Source organism: Eptatretus burgeri, chromosome 11 (genome assembly GCF_056783735.1).
Source record: "Eptatretus burgeri isolate ZD-2024b chromosome 11, Ebu_testis_v1, whole genome shotgun sequence".
NCBI lineage: Eukaryota > Metazoa > Chordata > Myxini > Myxiniformes > Myxinidae > Eptatretus > Eptatretus burgeri.
Window position 1 is genome coordinate 11,514,253 of NC_140971.1, and position 22,870 is coordinate 11,537,122.

At 40.1% G+C, this 22,870-nt stretch overlaps 1 long non-coding RNA gene across 1 annotated transcript in view; it reads right to left on the reverse strand.

The window, feature by feature from the left end:
- Positions 1–10,952: 10,952 nt before the first annotated feature.
- Positions 10,953–22,870, reverse strand: part of LOC147016504 (uncharacterized) — a 58,573-nt gene continuing 46,655 nt past the window's right edge. Inside the window, exon 3 of the long non-coding RNA XR_015049669.1 lies at positions 10,953–11,107. This is a non-coding gene — a long non-coding RNA (uncharacterized LOC147016504). The remainder of the gene's footprint in view (positions 11,108–22,870) is intronic.

A 22,870-nucleotide genomic window follows, 5' to 3' on the forward strand; every position in this document is an offset into this window, starting at 1 on the left:
TGCTTGGGATATTGTTGTCACATGCATACCGTGACCATTCTTTGCCATTAAAGGCCTGTAGCTCTTTTAAAGTTGCCATTGGTCTCCTGTCTGATCAGTCTTCTCCTTTGTTGGTTATCCAGTTTGGAGGGATGGCCTGATAGAAACAGGGTCTTGGTGGTACCATATGCCTTCCACTTCTTAATGATGGTCTTGACTGTACTCCAAGGGATGCTCAAGGCCTTTGAAATATTTTTATACCCATCCCCTAATCTGTGCCTTTCCACAACTTTATCCCGGAGGTCTTTTGAAAGCTCCTTGGTGCTCATGGTTGAGTCTTCGCTGTGCAATGCACTACCCAGCGGAGGAAACCCACAGGAACAGCTGATTTTATTCTGAAATAATCAGAATCACTGCAATTTAACACAGGTGGAGGCTAATTAACTTGGTGTGTGATTTTGAAGGTGATTGGTTACACCTGAGCTAATTTACAATTGGTATTATAAGGGGGTGGACACTTATCCAACTAAGATATTCTAGTTGTGTGTTTTAAATTAATTTTCTGAAATTTGTAGAATTTATTTTTCACTTGGAAGTTGTGGGTTAGGATGTGTAAATAAAGGTGGGAAAAGTCTGATTTAATGCAATTTAATTTCAGGCTACAAGGCAACAAAAGGTGAAAAATTTGAAAGGCGGTGTAGTCTTTCTATCGGCACTGTATATATCCGGCAGGTGAGAAGTGAACAGGTGGAGGGAGAAGCAAAAGCCCAAGGGAAACGTTGTTAATGTTTTCACATTCATTTCCGAACGGATCCAAAAACTATTCAGGAAGAATTTCAGTTTCTTTAACTAATTTAATCCTTGACCTGTCATAATCTGAGAAAATCACAACAAGTTCCACAACAGTTTGGTTATGTGCACGTATTCCTTGGAACGCTACTGATATACAGTGCTTAAATTTCCACCAAGAAAGTAAATTTCATGAACGCTTAGTGGCCATCTTGAAAGCTATAATGCCAGTTATCTCCGGCACCCTGGAAGAAATTATACAATTATACATTTCATGATTCATGAAAGATTTGGCCCAAAACTTTCACCTCGATCCAACCCCACAAAGAAGGTGAGCTTCATGGCAACTTGTGCAAGAAGTAGTTGCAGTTGTAGAACTCGACTATGTTTATCATTATTTTGTTTCATAATGACTTCTTCACTCATGCTGTAAACAGGGTAATGATGTTATACAGAATAATTTTAAGACAGATGGTGGTTCTGTTTGCGGCTTAGATCATGAGTGCATTGGCTTTGGAAATGAAATCCCCAGGATCTTAGGCACAGAGGATGGAGAATTGCATTACAATCTCAGAACCTAGCAGGAAATGTATAAACAAACATGCCTCTGGGCAAGGTAACCCTCACACCATTAAAATGCAGCGTAATTATCATCACTGAACTTCCCATCCCTATCTCGGGTCATCCATCCACCAAAGTATAAATATATAATGTATAAACAGAAGAAAAACAAAACATTTAAATTCACATTTCTTGATTTGCAACTTCGTTACATTGCGATGTGATATTGTGCTTCTTAGATTACATGCTCAAATATATTCTGCATTTTCTTTGTGAACTCGGATGAATTGTATCGTGGCAATGCTATTTGTACACGGGGCCTGAAAGTCGCGGTACTCTCCCCAGTAAATAATTAAATCTCAGTGACTCTACAAATGTCACGCAAGATGTCTTGGAGGACTTTGCGACGAATTCAGTGAAACAAGGAGAATGATGGAGCACTGACACATACAATGACTGGTTTATTACCCCCACGCACGCGAAGCAAAAAGTGTGGTTAATTGGCTCATTACTGAATCGTACAAACCAAAGGGTATTGTTGTATCATTTGTGGTTCTAAATACATTAACAATCAAAAGTTGGCCGGATCTTTTTGGAGCACCCTGTATGTTCCACTTTCCACCCAGCGGTGCGTAGCATGAAACCCTACCACAACCGGACCACCACATGAGCAGTGTTTTCGGCATGTCGTAGTTAAGAAGCGTGCATATATGATTTAAGATGTTGCATATATGCATATAATTTAAGATGTAGAACACTACATCCGGATCAGTATGAAAAATTTTGAGGGTCATCTTGGGATAAATTGGTCCACAGGAAAAAATTGATGACATTAGCCACATGGTTCGGCAGCCATATTGTTTTTTTTTTTTTTTTACCTTCACAAAGCTTCTCTGAAACAACTGAACAGATCGAGGTGAAATTTTACAGGTATGACCGCCTATCCTTGAGGAACAAAACTTTCACACCTTTCACCTCATAGGTCACATGGTTTGGCAGCCATATTGGACTTACCCGAAAACCGATAAAAAAATCTTTTCCAGAACGACTGGACAGATCGAGGTGAAACTTCACAACCATGTTACCCAAGCCTTAGGGATACCAGGGTATTCACAAGTAATTGATAGATCACATGGGCTGGCAGTTATATTGGATTGAGCGAAAATTTAAAATATATATATATATATATATATATATATATATATATATATATATATATATATATATATATATATATATATATATATATTTCTCTATGAAGCACTTTATCGATCAACGTGAAACTTCACCATCACGATCTAGTAGTGATGTGGAATACATATTGTAAATTTCATCTTAGTCGGACACATGGTCTGGCAGCCAGAATTATTTATTTTTTTGATCAGGGTTCTTTTTGATTGTGTTTTTTAAAATAAGGCTCACTTGGCTGCGCCTGGACGGGTTTGAGGGTAGAGTAGTAGGAGCTGAAACCCGAGTCATATCCATGTTCCTCCTGATGACTCCATCTTTGCTTTTTGCTTGTTTTATCGATATAGCTATCGTGTAAGGCCTGTCATCAAAGAAAATTGAATAATCGCAGAAGTAGGAAAAGTTTAAGTTAATCTATCAATTTCAATTATTTAATGGACTTTAAAAAGGTCAATTGTGTTGCACTCTTGGTTTCACAGCTTTGGCCAGTATGGCAGCGAGTAGGTCTATTTGAAGGGCCATAGCTCATTGCAGGAAGCACAGGTTAAGACTTGGATGTAAAACTTAGTGTGAACACAACTGTAATAAGAAGCATATGGAAAGGAGTTAAGAAGATGGCAGGATTGAGTCAATCAGACAAGTGTAGGTGTTTTTGTTTGGATACATTATCAAGGCTCGTATCGGAGCTAACGCACATAACATGTAACAAAGGGAGCAAGGGGACAAGAGGGGCAGGAGAAGGAATAAAAAAAACAGGAGGGAACAGAGACATTAGGAGATCTGTTGAAGGGAAAGGGATGAGGTGGGGTACACAGGGTAATCAAGATGTACACGACAGGGACTTTCAGGAAGGAAAGCAGGGAATTTTAAGGAGGTGGGTTTGGGGTGGATTAACTTGGGTAGAAAAGATCATTGTTTTCAATAAGAGATGGTGGTGGACAGCTGCTTTGAAGACCTGGAGGGAAGAGTGGAATTGAGGAGTGTGGGAGTTTGTCCAAAATGTGGGGAAAAAGAGGAATGAAAGAGTGAAAGTGAGCAGTAATTCTTAATTTTGGCAATTTCACCAGAAGGGGGTTGCTGGTGGACCTTGAGCGCCCTGTGGGAATATTGAGCTTGAGCGCCCTGTGGGAAGGGGACAGAGCACAGACACAGCATGGGCGAACAAAGCTGGAGAAGAGACGGTAGAAGATAGACATACCACCGACCTTCCTGCAGTGAGAGAGAGAGACCCAAAGACCCAGCTAGCTTCATCGCGGGAGATACCAATGATCCTAAATTCCTTAGTTTCCACAGCAGGAAGCAGAGGGGGTGGGGGTTCCAGGTGTTTCTTTCAGAGAGACATAGTGAGATTTGTCAGGATTGAAGGACATGTTCCAAGTGTTTCACCAGCTTGTGATTTTATCCAGATATGCAAAGAGTGAAGAGGCTGTTGTCAGTGAATCAGAGGGATGACAGGATACAGAAGATTTTCCAGAGAGTCGGAGAGATCATTGATGAAAACCAGGAAAAGCACAGGGCCGAGAAGACTAGCTTGAGGAACTCCAGCCTGGACAGGAAGAAGAGATGACAGAATTCCATTCAGAGCCACGTGTTCACTGCGACAGGAGAGGGAAGTCTGTGAGATGAGTGGAGATTGCCTTAGATACCATAAGAAGAGAGTTCAGTGTGCAGGGTGAGGTGACAGCCAATATCAAAAGCTTGCGATACGTCAAGGGAGATGGTTCTGCGAGGTAGAAAGAAAAAGGACCATCACCTTCTCTTGGTATGCAACAAATTTATGTCAGAACAGCTGCACACACAAAGGCACAAAAACGTCCACTGATACATCTGAAAAACTTCAATATCCTCGTGTCAGAAAAAATCATGGAAACACAAATGAAAAGCGATCATTGAAAATTAGGACACAATGCTCACATACGACCAGACCATCCCATCCAATATGAACAGAGAAAAACAAAGCATTGTGATCGGACATAGTACTCAGATAAAAAAAGGAAAAGAACTGTTCCCTGTGCCAGCATCTTCACTGATGTTCAATTCCTTAGGTTTTCAGTATTGCTAATTGAGGTGTCAGTACCCAGAGACTTTGGTCTAAATAATGTGGAAATTAGAAAAATGACCAAGTACCAGGATCTTTAAAATGAAGTTAAAAGAACCTGAAAGCTGAAGAATGCCAGCATTATGCTGGCAGTGGAAGTAATAAAAACGAACCTCACTGAGATTTTGAAAACTATACTGGGGAATATTACTATAAAGAAGCTACACCTACCGGGAGGCTGTTGGGTGTTCAGAGCCGATCCTGAAAAGAACCATCAAAACAAAGATATGAGAACAATAAATCTTTTCAACTTGGGCCTTGAAACGTGGTCCTTGATGGAGACTGAAATGGATATTTCGAGTCCTTAGAGGACAGCGTTCCATTTTCTGAAACCTGCAAATGGAGATTACAACCAAAAGGAGTAGTGGTAGACAGAAAGCTTCACTGATGGCAGCAGAGGTGAAGATATGTGGCATGAATGTAACAGGTAAAATTGAGAAAACATGGTTTGGATAAGCAGTGTATCAGGTCGAAGGACTTACAATTCTCCACTCAGGAAGACCGACACCAAGCTCATGAATGATTGGTAAACGAGGAGAAGAAGTGGGAATTGTATTTCATACGGTCATGGAATATAGGCCAGCAATAAACCTCGATACAGGGCGATATTTTAGGAGTTTAATCAACCAGCTTGACACAAAGCTACAACAGGTCTCATATGAAAGATGGTGATCTCAGTAATACATTTAGCCCTGTTGTCCTCATATTTTGGTGTGCGGTCCATGAAATATTCACATTTGAAGGATACACCCATCTGAATATTTGGACTATTTCAGAAAATCACATAATTTCCCATAAACTACAAGACAAAGAGCCCTCTTTCGACACGTTTGGTATTGAAATGTGTCGATTGGACAGGAGAATAATGTAGTATCACAACCACATCACTATATGTAAATTTATATGCCTTTATTGACAAAATACGATCATTTTCTAAATTTTTAGGACCGCCATAAGGAAAATATCAGAGAAGGCAATTTTTCAAAACCGATGTTGACATTGCTATGTTCAGTAGTCATCCTTTACAATATTAACAAAGATATGATAAAACGTGATTACATAATTATCATCCTCACCATCGCTCTCATCCATGCACCGAGGTTGTCCTGCATGGTTGTGCAAAATGGACACTACTGAAAGGCTATAGCTAAGCAATTAGTTAAACCTAATATATCTATTTTTTATTCAATTCCTTCTCTTCCAGGGTTGTAGAACGCCAATGCCAATTGTATGGACACATCATAAATGATCTACCCATTATGCAATAATGCTTAAAAGTGGTCTTTCGTTAATCATTTCACGGAATTTTCAATTTCTCTTTATTATAGGACTCCAACATGGCTGCACGGTGTCCAGATGAACTGGGATCAAGTCCATTGAAGTTACAGTTCCCAAAAAAAGAAGTGAAGGTTGTCGACAGAATGGGATACATGCATCATGTGTCAGAATTCGTCAAAGGAGAAGGTTAGCAAAGCTGGGAGCATGGGTTTGGAAGCTTTGAAGTCATCTTCACAAATATGGAACAATGAAATTGGCCAGTGTTTGGAGTCACGTAAGGGAGGAACGGATATGTCTATATTCTACCACTGCAGTTGCTATCAGTCGTACACCAGTAAGAGGAACTTATCCTTCTTCTCAGAACATGCATCACAGGAGAAACCAGAACATGCATGGAAAGCTAAGAAGACACTGCATCTTCAGAATAATGGTCCACACCTCGAAGTCCTCGCCACTGACGATCTCCAGGAGGCCGTGGCTGCTTCAAGACATTTAGTCAGTGCCATCTATGATTCTCAACCTGTCTTGTGAGCTGTCTAGATGGTCTTGTGTGTTCATGCCGTGGTAGTGAACCATGTACCAACAGCTGCAGCTGCTCACAAGACAGTTTGCCTTGCACTAACGAGTGCATGTGTGCCACCAGTGACAAGCAGTGTGGCAACGAACTGTCACATGGTGACCAAAATGAAACGGACAGTGATGGTTGAGCATATCGAGGACACTCGCTCAAAATATGTTTTAGTTCATTTCTCGTAGAACAATGTGTATTGGTGTAACATATAGTTATCACATCACTTGTGCAAACTTCAGTCACTATATCGTATAATTTGATAGTAGAAATTTGTTTCAAAATATTCTCATTATATTGATATGGTAAACTGAACACATATAAAATAAAGAAAAAAAATGATAATTGGCAGATGTTTGTTTCTGAAGTTGATGATTTTCGAAGTTAGCGGTCCGGAAATTACGTCTTTTTCTATCAAAAGCACTCAAATGTACATATATTTATCTCGAAGTATTCCATTAAGTAACTAGTACTATTCCCCTGTTCATTCTGCACATTTCAATGCCAATCATGTAAAAATAGGGCGCATTGCTTTGTAGTTATGGCTAATTCACTGATTTTCGGAAATGGTCAAAATTTTAGAATGGGGGTATCCTTCAGGTGTGAATACTTCATGGGCCGCACACCTAAAAATGAGGACAACAGGGCAAAATGAGTTACTGAGATCCCCATCTTTCATACGAGACCTCTTGTAGCTTTTTGTGTCAAGCCGGTTGATTAAGTACCAAAAAATCTGACCTATACCTCTGGCCTAATAAGCATGGAGAGGGTCTGGGGAATAATGTAAAGTAGCCCATAGATAGTAGTGGTACGATTGGAATTGACAATACAACATATATAATGAGGTCACAAGTAGGGATGCAGTCATGTCTGTCTGGAACACACATCACTATCACCAGTGTGTATGCATCCATATATAGAGCAGAGGTTAAAAAAGTATGAGTTTTTTTTTTTAATGCATTGCAGAACACTGTTGACTCTCTCCCAAACATGGATGCATTGGTACTTCGGGGAGACTGGATTGCCCGAATCAGAAGCAGTGAGTGAAGAGGTGATGGTACTGTGAGTGAGATGAAGTACATGGCTATCTATCATTGTGTGGGCAAAACCAATGATTGTGGACTGAGCCAATTGTCATTCTGTGCCATGAATGAGTTGATTGCCATCAACACCTGCTTTCAGTAGAAGGACATAGGTCAACGAAAGTTTGTATGGCAGCATCCAGGCAGAAAGCAGTGGTGCTGAATCAATGACATTTTGATGAGGCAGTGACAGTGAAACATTAGATGAAGAAAAGTTTCTGGGATGCAAAGTAAGAAGACAACCAGACTCATACCTAATGAATATAGGAGTATTTGAGAAGCGGAATAACATTTACACTGTTTGGTTAAGATCATAGCAGCAGAGTGATTAAAAGAGGTATGTTGAACGGAGGAGGCTGGTTGTTCAAAGCATCCATTTAGTCAAGAAGGAATGGTTTCAAAAGAAGACCGAGCAGATAAAGCATGCAGCAGAGAAAGGGGTCGGTCGCTTTGGAGTATCTGCTGGGTCCCTGAGGCTTTTTGTTCGCCTCCATTGGACTTACTCCAAAACGGGGGCTTACGGATTTGGTCTCGATTTTCGTGTCCGTGCGTGCGTGTGCCGGCAACCATATATCGGCATGTATGGACCAATTTTATTCCTACTTGGCACAAAGACAACACATGATGGTACACATGTGCACATCATTTTGTTTTACGATGCGATCAAAGATGGCTGACTGGCAGCCATTTTATTTGGAACCCCCCCCCCCCACTACCCCGATGTTTAACACGTCCTCAACCATTTCTCAGATATGCATTTACCGATGTTGTTCAAACTTGGCACACTGATAAGGAATGATGACTTGTATATGCATGTCATTTTTTTTGAGATCATATCCAAGATTGCTAACTGACGGTCATTTTGTGACTTAAACGTGTCCCCAACCGTTTCCTGAACATGCATGGTCCGATATTGTTCAAACTTGGCAAATGTCATAAATGTCACAAATGTTCTTGTTTGTCACATGGCCACTCAAGGCAGTTGCACATACACATAAATCTTGTAAATATGGGCTAGCTCTTTAACTCCATACAACAAAATAGATAAAATCTATGGTGGCTATGACATTTTATGCCTTTTTCTCCTTGTTTTTGAGTGGAAGCGGTTAGTTGGGGAGAGGTATACACTATCGGTCAAAAGTTTTAGAACACCCACATTTTTCCAGTTTTTACTGAAATTTAAGCAGTTTAATGTTTCAATATACTCAGAAATGAAAGCATAGAACAAATAAACAATTGCAGATAAAAAATAAATCATGGAATCGTTTTGTTGAACAAAATTTAATCCAAATTTTTGAATCATCAAAGTAGCCACCTTTTGCAGATATAACAGTGGAACATACTCGTGGCATTCTTTTTACAATGGAAATCAAATATTGTTCAAAAAGCTCTTCCCAACACTGTTGCAGAAGTTTCCACAAATGTGTTACACTTGTAGGTTGCTTTGCTTTCACCCTTCTGTCCAGTTCATCCCAAACCAGCTCGATGGGGTTTAAGTCTGGAGACTGTACTGGCCATTCCATGATTTGAAGCCTACCGTCTTGCTCTTTTCTTCGAAGGTAGTTCTGACATAGCCTGGAGGTATGTTTTTGGGTTGTTATCTTGCTGTAGGATGAACCCCTGACCAACTAGGCATAGACCAGAGGGTATTGCATGGCGCTGCAAAATGCTGATGTCGCCCTTTTGGTTCAGGGGTGCCAGTCACTCTGTGCAAGTCGCTGAGTCTGGATCCAGCAAAAGAGCCCCAGATCATCACGCTTCCTCCTCCATGTTTGACAGTTGGTTTTACACACCGAGGAATCATCCTTTCACCTACTCGACGGCGTACAAAAACCCTGCGTGATGAACTGAGGATTATAAATTTTGATTCATCGGTCCACAAGACCTTCTTCCAGTTTTCATTAGTCCACTGGCGGTGCTACATGGCCCAGGCAAGCCTCTTTTTCTTATTTTGCCATCTGAGCAATGGCTTTCTTACTGCCACTCGACCTGTCAAACTTGCAGATCAAAGTGTTCTCTTCACAGTTGAAACCGAGACTTCCTTACTTCGACCAGTGTTAAGCTGTGCTTGAAGCTGCTGTCCTGTGAGCCGCCTATCACGCAAGCTGTTAACTCTCAGAAACTTGTCTTCTGATTGTGTTGTGGCTTTAGGTCTGCCAGACCTCTTCCTGTCAGTTTCCTCCAGTTTCCAAGTGCCTTTTGATGGTGTAGGAAACTGTTCTCACCGACACCTTGGCTTACTTTGCAATTTCTCTAAAAGAAAGACCTACACTTTTAAGGGTTATTATGGTCTGTCTGTCTTCCTTTAATTGTCTTTTTCTCGCCATTATGATAGCAATATACTACTTCCTGCAGTGCAATATTGTCCAAGTAATGCTTCAGTGGGTGTAGCAAAACAGTCTGTTCCAACACTGCTTTATACACACAGGGTTTGTAATTAGTCAACAAAAGTTGGGACACCTGTCAGAATTGTTTGCATCAACTTTCAAGGCTTAATTTACTTCCATTGCTGCAGAACAGCTGCAGTTGCGAACCCATTACTTGTTCCCTGAAAAGGGCCTTTTTAAGAACTCTGAAATTTACATTATTTTTCAGTTTTTGGTAACCTAAACTCTTTTTTTTTAACCTCTGGCATTTTACCGCTTTGGTTTGGACCATTTCATGTTATTCACTGGACTTGAACTGCTTAAATTTCAGTAAAAACTGGAAAAATGGGGGTGTTCTAAAACTTTTGATCGGTAGTGTATAATGTCCCCAGTATGAGAGGGCAGGACTGGGAGTGAGACTGAGTGACAGACAATAGAGAACAGGAGAGAGTGAGTGAAGGAGAGAGAGAGAGAGTGAGAGAGCGAGAGACAGAGAAGAGGAGAGAGTTGCTCCTATGGAAAATGAAAGAGCGATGAATGGAGGAAAGTTGAGAGAGATAGAGAGGTCATATGATATATAAACTGGGGCGATGATGAGGATCACAGTGTGGGCTCTGTATGTTTGCCATGGAATGTTGGTGGCTCTGGAGTGAAAGATTAATGCTACTTGGACTAAGAGGCCTTAAGACTGCTCAGACCAATCACTTTTGGAAGAGAAGTTTCCCATTTCTTTTTGGGGTATATTATGAATGGTTATATGAAAGTTGACAACCAATGGATGAATATTAGACAAGTCAAGAGGAAAACATACACAGTGGATGTTGAAAAGATTGGTCTGATGAAAGGGTAACCTTTCCTGGTGGTTAGGCAGGAGTGATCAAGAACCCTTGCTCACTGACAGGAGTGCATGTCTTATTGGAATGTTTTGAGATTCCCTTTGAGAATGAGAATGCTGAACAGCTATATATACTTCGACCAATTATGTTTGCTGCTTGATATTAATTATGAAGCATCATTGGGTTTGATTAAAAGTTTACCTTGCTGTCTTCTCGCTTGCTTTCCATCGCTGATCCCACTGCTCTCGGTTGAGATCTTTTTATTTAATGAGTGGAGAAGCATTATGCGGATCGTTGTTCTCCCTTGTTCATCTCAACAAAGCAGGTACGAGGAAAGTGGGAGCTATGCCGAATTGACGAATCTGGAACCCAGGGTAAAATAAAAGGTAACCAACCACATGCGTTACAAATTTTTTAGTTAAACTGGTCCAATAGTATTAATTCATTACGAGGTTAAAACGAACACCAGGAAAGCCTGACTCTGTCCAAACATCTTGTAAAAGAGTTGCGTCTATACTTCGTACATTATAAACTACAGCCGATGGAATCATTCCTAAATTGTCAATAACAAGTGAAGGAAAGGGAAGAGAGGGTTTATAAATTGCGGAAGTTGCATGAAGGTGAACGCACTAACTTCCACATTCGAGTGGGGGTAAGTAGTCGTGCATGATCTCGGAGGGAAAAGGATAGGACATTGCCTTTTGTCACCGTAGAAAAGGCAATGTTTATGGTTTTCAATGAAGTATGACCGTATTTGATCCTTCATTCTATTCCATGAATCAATAATGGAATAAAATGAAATTTGGTTTTGAGTCTCAGCCTGAAAAAAAATTAAAAAGTTGAATTAGAGCCAATTATTTTTGAAAGACTTGAAATGAGTTTTTGGTTAAACGTTCGATTGAAAATAATTGCTTCACAAGGTGACCACACAGATCAAAACAACATCCAGGTTATCCATTAAGTTTGAAACAGAAGGTTAACTAGTCTAGGTCCTTGACCAAGTAAATTGTGTCACTAAGAAAAGAAAAAGTACATTCTCCGGCACCTTAGCACAATGAGAAATAAGTTCCCAGACACACCGTTCATGGGCTGGCACAATTGCTTCGAGGTATGCACTCACCTCCGAGCTGTCTATCCTGGGTTCGAATCTTGACCAAGATACAAACTCTCGTCCTGGTGTTTTGTGTGTCGGGAAATGCATAAATTCCTGTGTCGTCCTTCAGATGCTAAATTTGGCATCCTGTCTACCAACATTCATTGGTAGATGTTAAAGATCCCACGGTAACATTTGCAAAGAGTCGCTGAGTTATCACCCGCACCCTCAACATATTCCAAATTCTTGAAGAAGTATCTTGCAATGGAGTGGCAACCCATCCAGTATTGTAACCCTTGCAAGAGAAACTCCTTCGGTAAAACTGATACTTTGGGGTCTTTCAAACCGGGGGGGGGGGGGGGGGGTCATGTTCTGGAACTATAATTTTATAGATTTCTGATCACGATTGTTTTCTTGGCATGAACGGTAGTGATTTGCCATTGCTGTTTTCTGGGCAATGTCTATGCTAGCTGGGATTTTCTTGCCATTGTTCTCCATAAGAGAATCCTCTGCCAAGCATCAAGGTCATGCAGCCCTTACTGGCAACATGTGCCAGCTGCCTGTGTGGCAATCCACCACAAGGGCAGGGCAAATCATAATAAACAATTCTTTTTTGAAAAGCCGAATCCAGGATTGAAGGGTGGGAAGTACATTACACAAACTCGAATGTCGAAAAGCCGAATCCAGGATTGAAGGGTGGGAAGTACATTACACAAACTCGAATGTCACTTGGTGGAGTGCATGCCTCCACCAGGTTGAACAGTTTATGTTTTGTATCCCAATGATAGGACAGATCTGGATCTGGACCTGAACCAAAATCGAATGGACATGTTCTTGTCACCTCCCCAACTCATCCACCAAGCTTCGTCCTAATCTGTGCACAACTTTTTCAGATATTGTGCTTTATATTGTTTTTGGTCCTATCACTTAATGTGAAGAATCAACGAAAGAAATTATAGTATCCGAATCCAGATCTTCACCAAAATCTAATCAATTTGTCCTCATCACACACCTAACCTGCCCTGCAAGTTTCGTTCAAATGTGCCCACATCTGTTTTCAGATATCGTGTCATATATCCGATTTGGCCCTACCTCAAAATGGTGAAGAATCACCTAAATTATAGTATGTGGATCTGGATCTTCACCAAAATGTAACCAATTTAACCTTGTCAGACACCTAACCTGCCCACCAAATTTCATCTAAATCCATCCATAACTTTTTGAGATATCCTGCATACAAAGAAACAAAACAAGAAAGTTGTCATGCATTGCACGATACTTGCAAATTGCATCAAACAAATTTGACCTTAAAATAATGGGTGTTTGAATTCAATGACCAAATTTGTAAATCCTCTTCAAATTTCCACTCAATCGGATGAAAATTGACAATTTTATAAATTTGACCTTTGTTGACTTTTTGGCCTCTGTTGACCTTCTGGCCTACATTGACCTCAAAAATACTTGTTCGTTGAATTCAGTGACCTGATATGAAAATCCTCTTCAAATTTAAAGTCAATGAGATGAAAATTGAGGATTTTAGAAATGTCACCAAAGTTGTTGACCTTTGGCCAATGTTGATCTTTTGGCCTAAGTTGAACCCAAAAATAATAGGTGGTTGAATTCAGTGAAGAAATATGCAACTCCGATTCAAATTTCAAGTCAATCGGATGAAAATTGACAATTTTAGAAATCCAGTCTATGTTGACCTCTTGGCCGATGTTGACCTTAAAAAATAATTTGTGCTTGAAATCAATAAGCTGATGTGAAAATCCTGTTCAAATTTCTCGTCAATCGGATGAAAATTGAGGATTTTAGAAATTTGAAAAGGTTGTTGACCTTTGGCCTATGTTAACATTTTGCCCTCAAAAACAATAGGCTTCTTGCTTTTGATGAACTCCATCATGTGGTGAAGTTTTGTGAAGATCGGTCTAAAATTGTGACCTGTAGACGATTGACAAACAAACAAACAAAAAAGAAAAAGACGTTGTGCAGAGCACGATACTTGCAAACGCCACACTCCTCTTCAAAGGTTGCTATGGATACATCAAATTGTCCATTTCATTAACATTAAAATTGACAATCTTAATCAAAGCTCAGGTCACTCAGATGAAAATTGATTATTTTTCAGATTGAAATTGATGAATTTAGATGTTTGACCTTGAGTTGTTGACTTTTGACATTTTTGACCTCATTTTGTTGCTTCCCCAATGCAGTGATGCAATATGCAAATATTGTTCAAATTTCAAGTCAATCGGAAGAAAAATGACGATTTTGGAAAATTCAACCTCAAGATGACCTTTGACCTCAAAATCAATAGGCTTCTCAGTTGCAACGACCTTCACAACTTGGTGAAGTTCCGTGGAGATCGGTTTAAAATTGTGACCTGTAGGCGATTGACAAACAAACAGATAGACATACAGACAGAATAACAAAATTGACTGACCAATTTGTTTGAAAAATCTTCGATTTCGGAGGAAACAAATAAACAAACAGAAAAGGGTGAAAACAGACCCTCCATTTAGATACCTTCAGTGGTAGAGGAAATAATGACACCATTGCCAGACACAATCCAGAACATGTTCGTGCCAAATACAGATTGAATTCCTGGCAATTGTTTCTCAATCTGTGTTCTTATCGGAACCCCTGGCTCATGAGAGAGGTTTACAAGGTTCAAGTCCCTTATATCATGTGTTTATCCATCGTCTACCCATGTCCTCGAAAGTGATGTAAAAGTACCCCAATGTCTTCTAATGCATTTGTCTTGCACATTCCACTGGAAAACATTGTGGTCTTTTGTCTCCTTAATGTGACATCTTGCTGAATAACTTCGAGTTAAACATCTTGCTGTTGGAATTGGTCTGTACATTGCATAATGAAATGGGCTTACTGCAGCTTTGCACTCATTATTTACGATTCTTATAAGCACGGGGTAATGGTGTCTGCTCTTGTGTTCATTTATGGCTTTGGAAGTGGAATGCATATGAAGATGAATGCACTTGCCTCATTGCAGTGTTTTTCATTTAACAACCGAGCTCACTCAGAGTGGTAACACAACAACAGGTGTTGTGGTATTCCCAATCCTCATGTGTTGGTTGGCTTTTTGGGGGATAGAAAGTCAAGGCTCGTGGACATATCTTGTGACAATAAGTATTCAACCCCCTGAGTCAATACTTTGTAGTAGTGGCTTTGACAGTGATGAAAGTCTTCTTGGGTCTTATTGGGTCTTCTTGGGTATGTCTGTATCATGTTTGCACATCTGGATTTGGGGATTTTCTCCCATTCTTCCTTGCAGATTTGTTCAAGCTCTGTCAAGTTGGAAGGAGAGCATCGGTGAACAGCAATCTTCAAGTCTTTCCACAGATTCTCAATGGGATTTAAATCTGGGCTTTGGCTGTTTTTTTTTTTCCAAGGAACTGTCCAAGGACTTTCACGTTCTTGTTCTGAAGCCGTTCCAGTGTTGCTTTGACTGTATACTTGGGGTCATTGTCCTGTTGGAACATAAATAATCGCCGTAGTCTCAGGTCTTTTGCACTCTGAAGCAGGTTCTCCTCAAGGATTTGCCTGTATTTGGCTCCATTCATTGTTCCCTCTTCTTACAAGTATCCCATTCCCTGCCACTGAAAAGCATCCCCACAGCATGATGCTGGCACCATCATGCTACACGGTCGGGATGGTGTTCGATGGGTGATGAGCTGTGCTTGGTTTCTACCAGACATAACACTTTGTATTCAGGACAAAGCGTTCAATTTTCATCTCATCAGACCACATAATCATTTTCCTCATGCTCTGAGTACTTCAAGTGCCTTTTTTCAAACTCCAGGTGTGCTGTCATGTGCCTTTTTGTCAGGTATGGCTTCCATCTGACCACTCTCCCATAAAGCCTCAATTTGTGAAGTGCTGAAGAGATTGTCCTTCTGGTAGGTTCTTCCATCTCAGCCAAGGAATGCTGTAGTTCTGTCAGAGTGGTCATGGGTTCTTGGTTTCCTCCCTGATCAAGGTCCTTCTTGCCCATTTGCTCAGTTTGGTTGGATGACCAGCTCGAGCAAGAGTCTGGGTAGTTCCATATTCATTCTATTTCCTAATGATGGAGCTCACTGTGTTCTTGGGAATTTCCAACACTCTAGAAATTGTTTTACACCCTTCCCCAGATTTATGCCTCCTCACAATTCTTTCTCGGAGTTCTACGGACAGTTCCTTGGACTTCATGGTAGAGTTTCTGCTCTGACATGCACTCTCAACTGTGGTACCTGCTATAGAAAGGTGTGTTTCTTTGTAAATCACGTCCAATCATTATAATTGGCCACAGGTGGACTCCAATCAAGTTGTAGAGACATCTCAGGTATTATTAAAGGAAATTGGATGCACCTGAGCGCAATTTGGAGTGTCATAGCAAAGGGGTTGAACACTTATTGATGGAAGACATTTCAGCTTTTCACTTTTAATTAACTTGTAAAAATTTCTACAACCATGTTTTCACCTTGTCATTATGGGGTATTTTGTGTAGATTGGTGACAAAAAATTTAAATTTAATCCATTTTTTATTCTTGTGTGTGCCAGCTTGGCTGCCAGGTACCTATCATTTTGTTGGGAAATGATTATACTTATGATGCTGTAACCCTCCCTATACCAGTACACTGGTACTCATTTTGCCAACCTTGGAAGGATGACAGACTCAGTTAACCCCACCTAATGTTAATTTAGTGGCCAGTGGAGTTTGAACTCAGGACGCTAAGATCCCAAGCCAGTCACACTAACTGCTAAGCTAACACCAAGCTTCGCTAAGGTCCCAAGCCAGTGACGTGGATTTTTTAAACCCACCTTGTTGTGATCGTTGTCCTCCTGAAGGATTCTAACTGGCCGATTGTGGAATCCTATTTGACTTCAGACAGAGTTTAACGTTTGTCAGATTTGATTATAAAATCCTACAGAAACCCGATCGACACTGATAAAACCGATGTCCACACAAGTCCTTCCTTGTGAAACAATTTATTTTCTAATTATACACCATATACTTCTCACCCTTGGACAATGAACTTAAGAATCCCCATTGATTGCAATATTATTTGGTTCTATTTCATTTATTCTTACTTTAGTTAACACTTAGACCAACCCAATTCAATTCACTGCTACATTACATCAGAGAGTTTTATTCTAACTTGGTACTTGGTCAGTTCCAAGGAGTACAAGCCACTGAGATACTATCCTCACGTGCTTGCACTGAAAACAATTTTACATTTCAAAGCATTTTATACTTTCATGAGAGAGTGGTTGGGGGATATTCACCCATACTGTAGACGTGTCCTTTAGATGAAAAGCGACTTCCTACATTTCTAAGCAAAGGTTCATTTATCAGCTCGGTCACTCTGCTCCAGTACAACATATTTCTTATCATTTAGGGCAAAAGTCTTTTGGCCAGAAATGACAGCCAATTCAACTTGCAGCATAAAAGTAACATTTCTGAAACTCCATTTGTTACAATTTAAAATACATTAATGTAAATTTTTCCCCCACACTAGCCACCCTTACCACTAAGCCAACACCAGGCTTCAATCTATCTTAAATTCAGGCGGTAACACAAAAAAATGTGAAAATGTCGAGAGGTGTGAATACTTTCTGAAAGCACTATACCTGTATAACATAAGGAGATGCTGTACCTGTGCAACACAAGGAAACACTCACTGTACCTGCAATGCAAGAAAAGCTGTACTTGCCATGTAAGGAAACGCTCATTGAACCTGTATAAAGGCCCAGTCACACCTTGACGTTTTAGCCAGCTTATGCCGATTTTTGAAAAAATTGTCTAAAACGCTGGCACACCTCGAATACGTTATGGGTAAGTTTTGGAAACATTGAGAGCACGCTGAAAAACACTGCGATACGTCGTCATGATTTGAATCATTGTGCGGCAGCCTTTTAATAGGCTACGCCACGTGATCGTCGGCGATACGTGCAGTGTGCTATGCCTAAGTTAGACTATCGTTGGGCATAGGTTGTGAACGCCGACAACAGGCTAAGCATTCATTGGTATAAGCTATCTATAAGACAAAGAAACGTTCTGTGTCCATTACTAATATGTTATGCATACGACCAACTCGTTATGAAAACGTCCGAATCTTAAAAAAAAAAAACATCAAAAGTTCAATGTAAGCCAGTGTTTTACATACATTTTAATACGTTGCCATTGCTGGCTAAAACGTCAAGGTGTGACTGGGCCTTAACACAAGTAAACCTGTAATGTTTGGACTTGGACGTCCTCCAAAACTGTAGCAGTCTCATTGGGAAACTCAGCCGAATAAATTGCCTTTAATATCATATAAATGACACAATTTCTAGGACAATCAACTTCTCTTTGACCTTAATTCAATCACATTAAAATTATTAATAATATTATTCGCTTCTTTACTTTACAGCTCTCGATGAAAATAATGAAATGAAACTAACTTTTTCACAAGTCCTGCTTTGCATGAATGAGAAAAATTAATAGAAAATCCAGCCTCTGAAATCCCATTAATTCCATAATTGCTGCAGTGTGAAGGTTAGTAATATATATACATATATATATATATATATATATATATATATATATATATATATATATATATATATATATATATATATATATATATATTGCTTTTGCATTGCAATGGCCACTATATTCCTCCACTTCCCTCTGTCCAAAGCCAACTATCTCCACTTTCCAACCACCCCACGTTATTGATATCCATCCTCACACAATCTTCCCATTTCAAACGCAGTCAAACTCTTTTCCTACGACTTTGCTCCCTCAACCTATCAGCTCTCTTTGCCATTCTCAGTCTCTTTCCCCATCCGCACCGTGCTCAGCCCATTTCAGCTCAACTTCTTACCGATCTCGGTGTCAAGCTCATCTGCACACCAATATGCTCCCTTACAGTGGCCTGCAAAAGTTTTCACCTCCAACCAATAATTCCATATTTAGATGAATTATGAATGATGTAGAAACAATTTTTCCAAATTAACCTTTTTATTCATAACTGAAGAGATCAAATTAAACACTTATAGTTGAAGGAGGTTACATGTCAAGAATACCTTTAAAAAACATGTACAAATCACAATTCACTGGTTGTAAAAGTATTCATCCCCTTAGGGGTCAGTACTTAGTGGAAGGACATTTTGCAGCAATGACTGCTATGAGTGTTTGTGGGTAGATCTCTCTACCAGCTTTATACAGTGAGATGGTGAAATCTTTGCCCACTCTTCACGTGAAAATTGCTCTCGTTCTCCCAAGTTTGATGGGGATCGTCGGTAGACTGGAATCTTCAAGTCTCGCCATAAATGTTCAATTGGGTTCAAGTCAGGACTTTGACTGGGCCACTCAAGAACATTTATTCTCTTCTTATTCAGCTGCTCCAGTATGGCTTTAGCTTTGTTCTTCAGATCATTATCCAAATGAAATGTGAATCTCCTATACCTAGTTTCAGATTCATGGCTGACTCAAGCAGGTTTTCATCAAGGATTCTCCTGTACTTTGCAATGTGCATTGTCCCTTCTATCCTGACAAGCTTGCCAGTCCCTGCTGATGAAAAGCAACCCCACAACATGATGCTGCCACCACCATGCTTGACAGTAGGGGTGGTGTTGACTGGATTATTTGCAATGTTTGGCTTGCACCAGACGTAACGCTTTTAATTTAGACCAAATAGTTCAATTTTTGTCTCGTCGGACCACAAAATGTTTCTCCACATGCCTGCAGTATCATTTAGGTGCTTCTTCACAAACTCTACATGAGCTTGTAGATGCATCTTTTTTTCAGGAATGGCTTCTCTCTTGCCACCTGTCCATAGAGGCCAGCTTTGTGAAGGGAACAGGATATTGTTGCTTGATGAACACTAACCCTCCATCTTGGACTTAGAGCCTTGTGAATCTTTCAAAGTCATTGTTGGATTCACAGTGACATCCTGAAGTTTCCTGCTTGCCCAGTTGCTGAATTTGGATATGCGACCTGACATGGGTCGTGTCTGTTTAGCATGATATGTATTCCACTTCTGAATGATTGATTTCACTGCACTCAAAAGGTTAATGAGTGATTTTGAAATCTCTTATAACCCTCTACTGAATGGTATTTCTCCACCACTTTAAGTCTGACTTCTTTGGAAAGCTCCTTGATCTTCATGTTTGTCTTGTTGGTTGACCAAGTGAATTGCATCTTAAAACTCCATAGATAAGTGGGGGAACTTAATTTTTTAAGATAATCACTGATTACATTCAGGTGAAACCTATCACACTTATTTTGTAACCTTTCAAACAAGTATTTTGCTCCTGAAGTTATTTTGGGTTAATTGGGGAAAGGGTTTGATTGAACACTTACTGTGTCGAAAGGAAGTCAACACCCCCCTTTCAAATTTTTCACCTTTTGTTGCCTTCTGGCCTGGAATTAAATTACATTAAATTAGACTTTTTCTACCATTATTTACACATTGTAACCCACAACTTTCAAGTGAAAACAAGTTATACAGATTTCAGAAAATTAATTTAAATTACAAAACATACCTTGGTTGGTTAAGTGTCCCCCCCCCTTAAAATAGCAATTGCAAATTAGCACAGGTGTAACCAATGATGTTCAAAATCACACACCAAATTAATTGGCCTCCACCTGTGATAAATAGTAGTGATTCTGATTATTTCAGGATAAAATCAGCTGTTCCTGTAGGTTCTGATGCTGAGTAGTGCATTTCATAGCAAAGACTCAACCATGAACCCCAAGGAGCTTTCAAAAGACCTCTGGGATAACGTTACGGAAAGGCACAGATCAGGGGATGGGTATAAAAATATTTCAAAGGCCTTGAATATCCCTTGGAGCACAGTCAACACAATCATTAAGAAGTGGAAGGCGCATGGTACCACCAAGACCCTGCCTAGATCAGGCCATCCCTCTAAACTGGATGACCAAGCAAGGAGGAGACTGATCAGAGAGGCCACCAAGAGGCCAATGCCAACTTTGAAAGAGCTCCAGTCCTTTATAGCAAAGACTGGTCCCTGTGTGCAGTGAAAACAATATCCCAAGCACTCCAAAAGTCTGGCCTGTATGGTCGGGTGGCAAGAAGGAAGCCATTACTGAAAACAGACCACCTTGAGTCTTCTTTGAGGAATTCAAAAAAACACTTTAGAGATTCTAAAGCCATGTGGCAAAAGGTTTTGTGGTCTGACAAAACCAAGATGGAACTTTTTGGCCTAAATGCAAAACATTAAGTTTGGCACAAACCCAACACATCACATCACCCAATGAACACCATCCTTACTGTGAAGCATGGTGGTGGCAGCATCACGTTATGGGGATGTTTCTCTTCAGCAGGGACTGGGGCACTTGTCAAGATAGAAGGGAAAATGGATGGAGCAAAATACAGAAAAATCCTGGAGGAAAACCTGCTGCCCTCTGCAAGAAAGCTGACATTGGGACAGAAGTTCGCCTTTCATCATGACAATGACCCGAAGCACACAGCCAAAGCTACACTGGAGTGGCTAAGGAACAAAAAGATAAATGCCCTTGAGTGGCCCACTCAGAGCCCTGCCTTAAATCCAATCAAAAATCTGTGGCATGACTTGAAGATTGCTGTCCATCAACGCTCCCCACGCAACTTGACTGAGCTTGAACAGTTTTGTGAAAAAGAAAGGGCAAATATTGCCCAATCAAGGTGTACAAAGTTGGTAGATACCTATCCCAACAGACTCACAGCTGTAATTGCTGTCAAAGATGCTTCCACCAAGTATTAACTGTGGGTGGTAGACACTTATCCAACCAAGATATTCTAGTTTTTATATTTTCATGATTTTCTGAAATTTGTCGAATTTATTTTTCACTTGGAAGTTGTGGGTTACGATATGTAAGTAAAGGTTGAGAGAGTCTGATTTAATGCAATTTAATTCTAGGCTATAAGGCAACAAATTTTGAAAAATTTGAAAGGGGGTGTACAGACTTTCTGTTGACACTGTATGTAACTGAGAATCATCTGATTTTCTCTGTTGATCAAACTTAATCACATTTTATCTGCATTTTGTAATTTTTATAATTTTTGAGGAGTTTGTGAAGACTCTACCTCTTAAGTTTGATTTGAAAGTACCATGAAATAAGCTCAGGTGGCATCAAAATGTGAAAACTTTGGAGGGGGGTGAATACTTTTGCAGGCAACTGTAGTTCATCCATCCTCATTCTGTCCGCCCTCTTCACTTCCGCAATTCTTCTGATTGAGTTGTTCTCACAAACCTGCAGCCTCTGTTGTTGTCACTGTCAGTGCCACTGTTTCGAGTGCATAAAGGTAGGCTGGCATCACTCAAGACAATTTGCATATACAATATATACAATTTGAATTTTAGGGAAGAATCTATAATATACAACGAGCTTAGTCGGAGTATGCCTGCGTCCGTCCGTCCGGCCATCCATGCCTACATGTGTCCGGCCGGTAACAACAATTGTGCTATCGGGGATACCACGAATCAAGCTCGATCTGCAAATGGTATGATATAGTTGGGTAAGGTGAGGACAGATGGGCCGGTTTCAATTTCCGTTGAAACAAAAACTCTTCTTCCTTCATCTTTTTCTTCACCTATAAGAATGGTGAGTCTCATTCAATCCCATTTCTCATATATATTAGATTCAGAAAATACTTGCTATATTCAATATTTGTTTTTTTTCAACATTTCCATTTTATTAACGTAACAGTAATACATCGCCCGATCAAATGGTATTTCAGATTATGCACCGCCTTTCACTCTACTTGCAACACAGGTGAGAAAATGGATATGAAGAAAGTTGCCGATATTTCAGCAATTTATTCACACGAATTTTAATGGATGAAAGTTTATTTTTCGCCGGGTTCCCCTTCTAGTGTAACAAAAGTGAGATTACATTGTTTTTGTTCGTATAATGTAGATATGGAGAGTTTCGTTTGAAGACTCCTGACAGACATTGTGGTTCTCCATTAAGTCGTGGCTCTTTAAGGCAGTGAATCCGTGCCTCAGCATTCTTGGGTTAGAAGGTTCATCAACTTAACCTTTA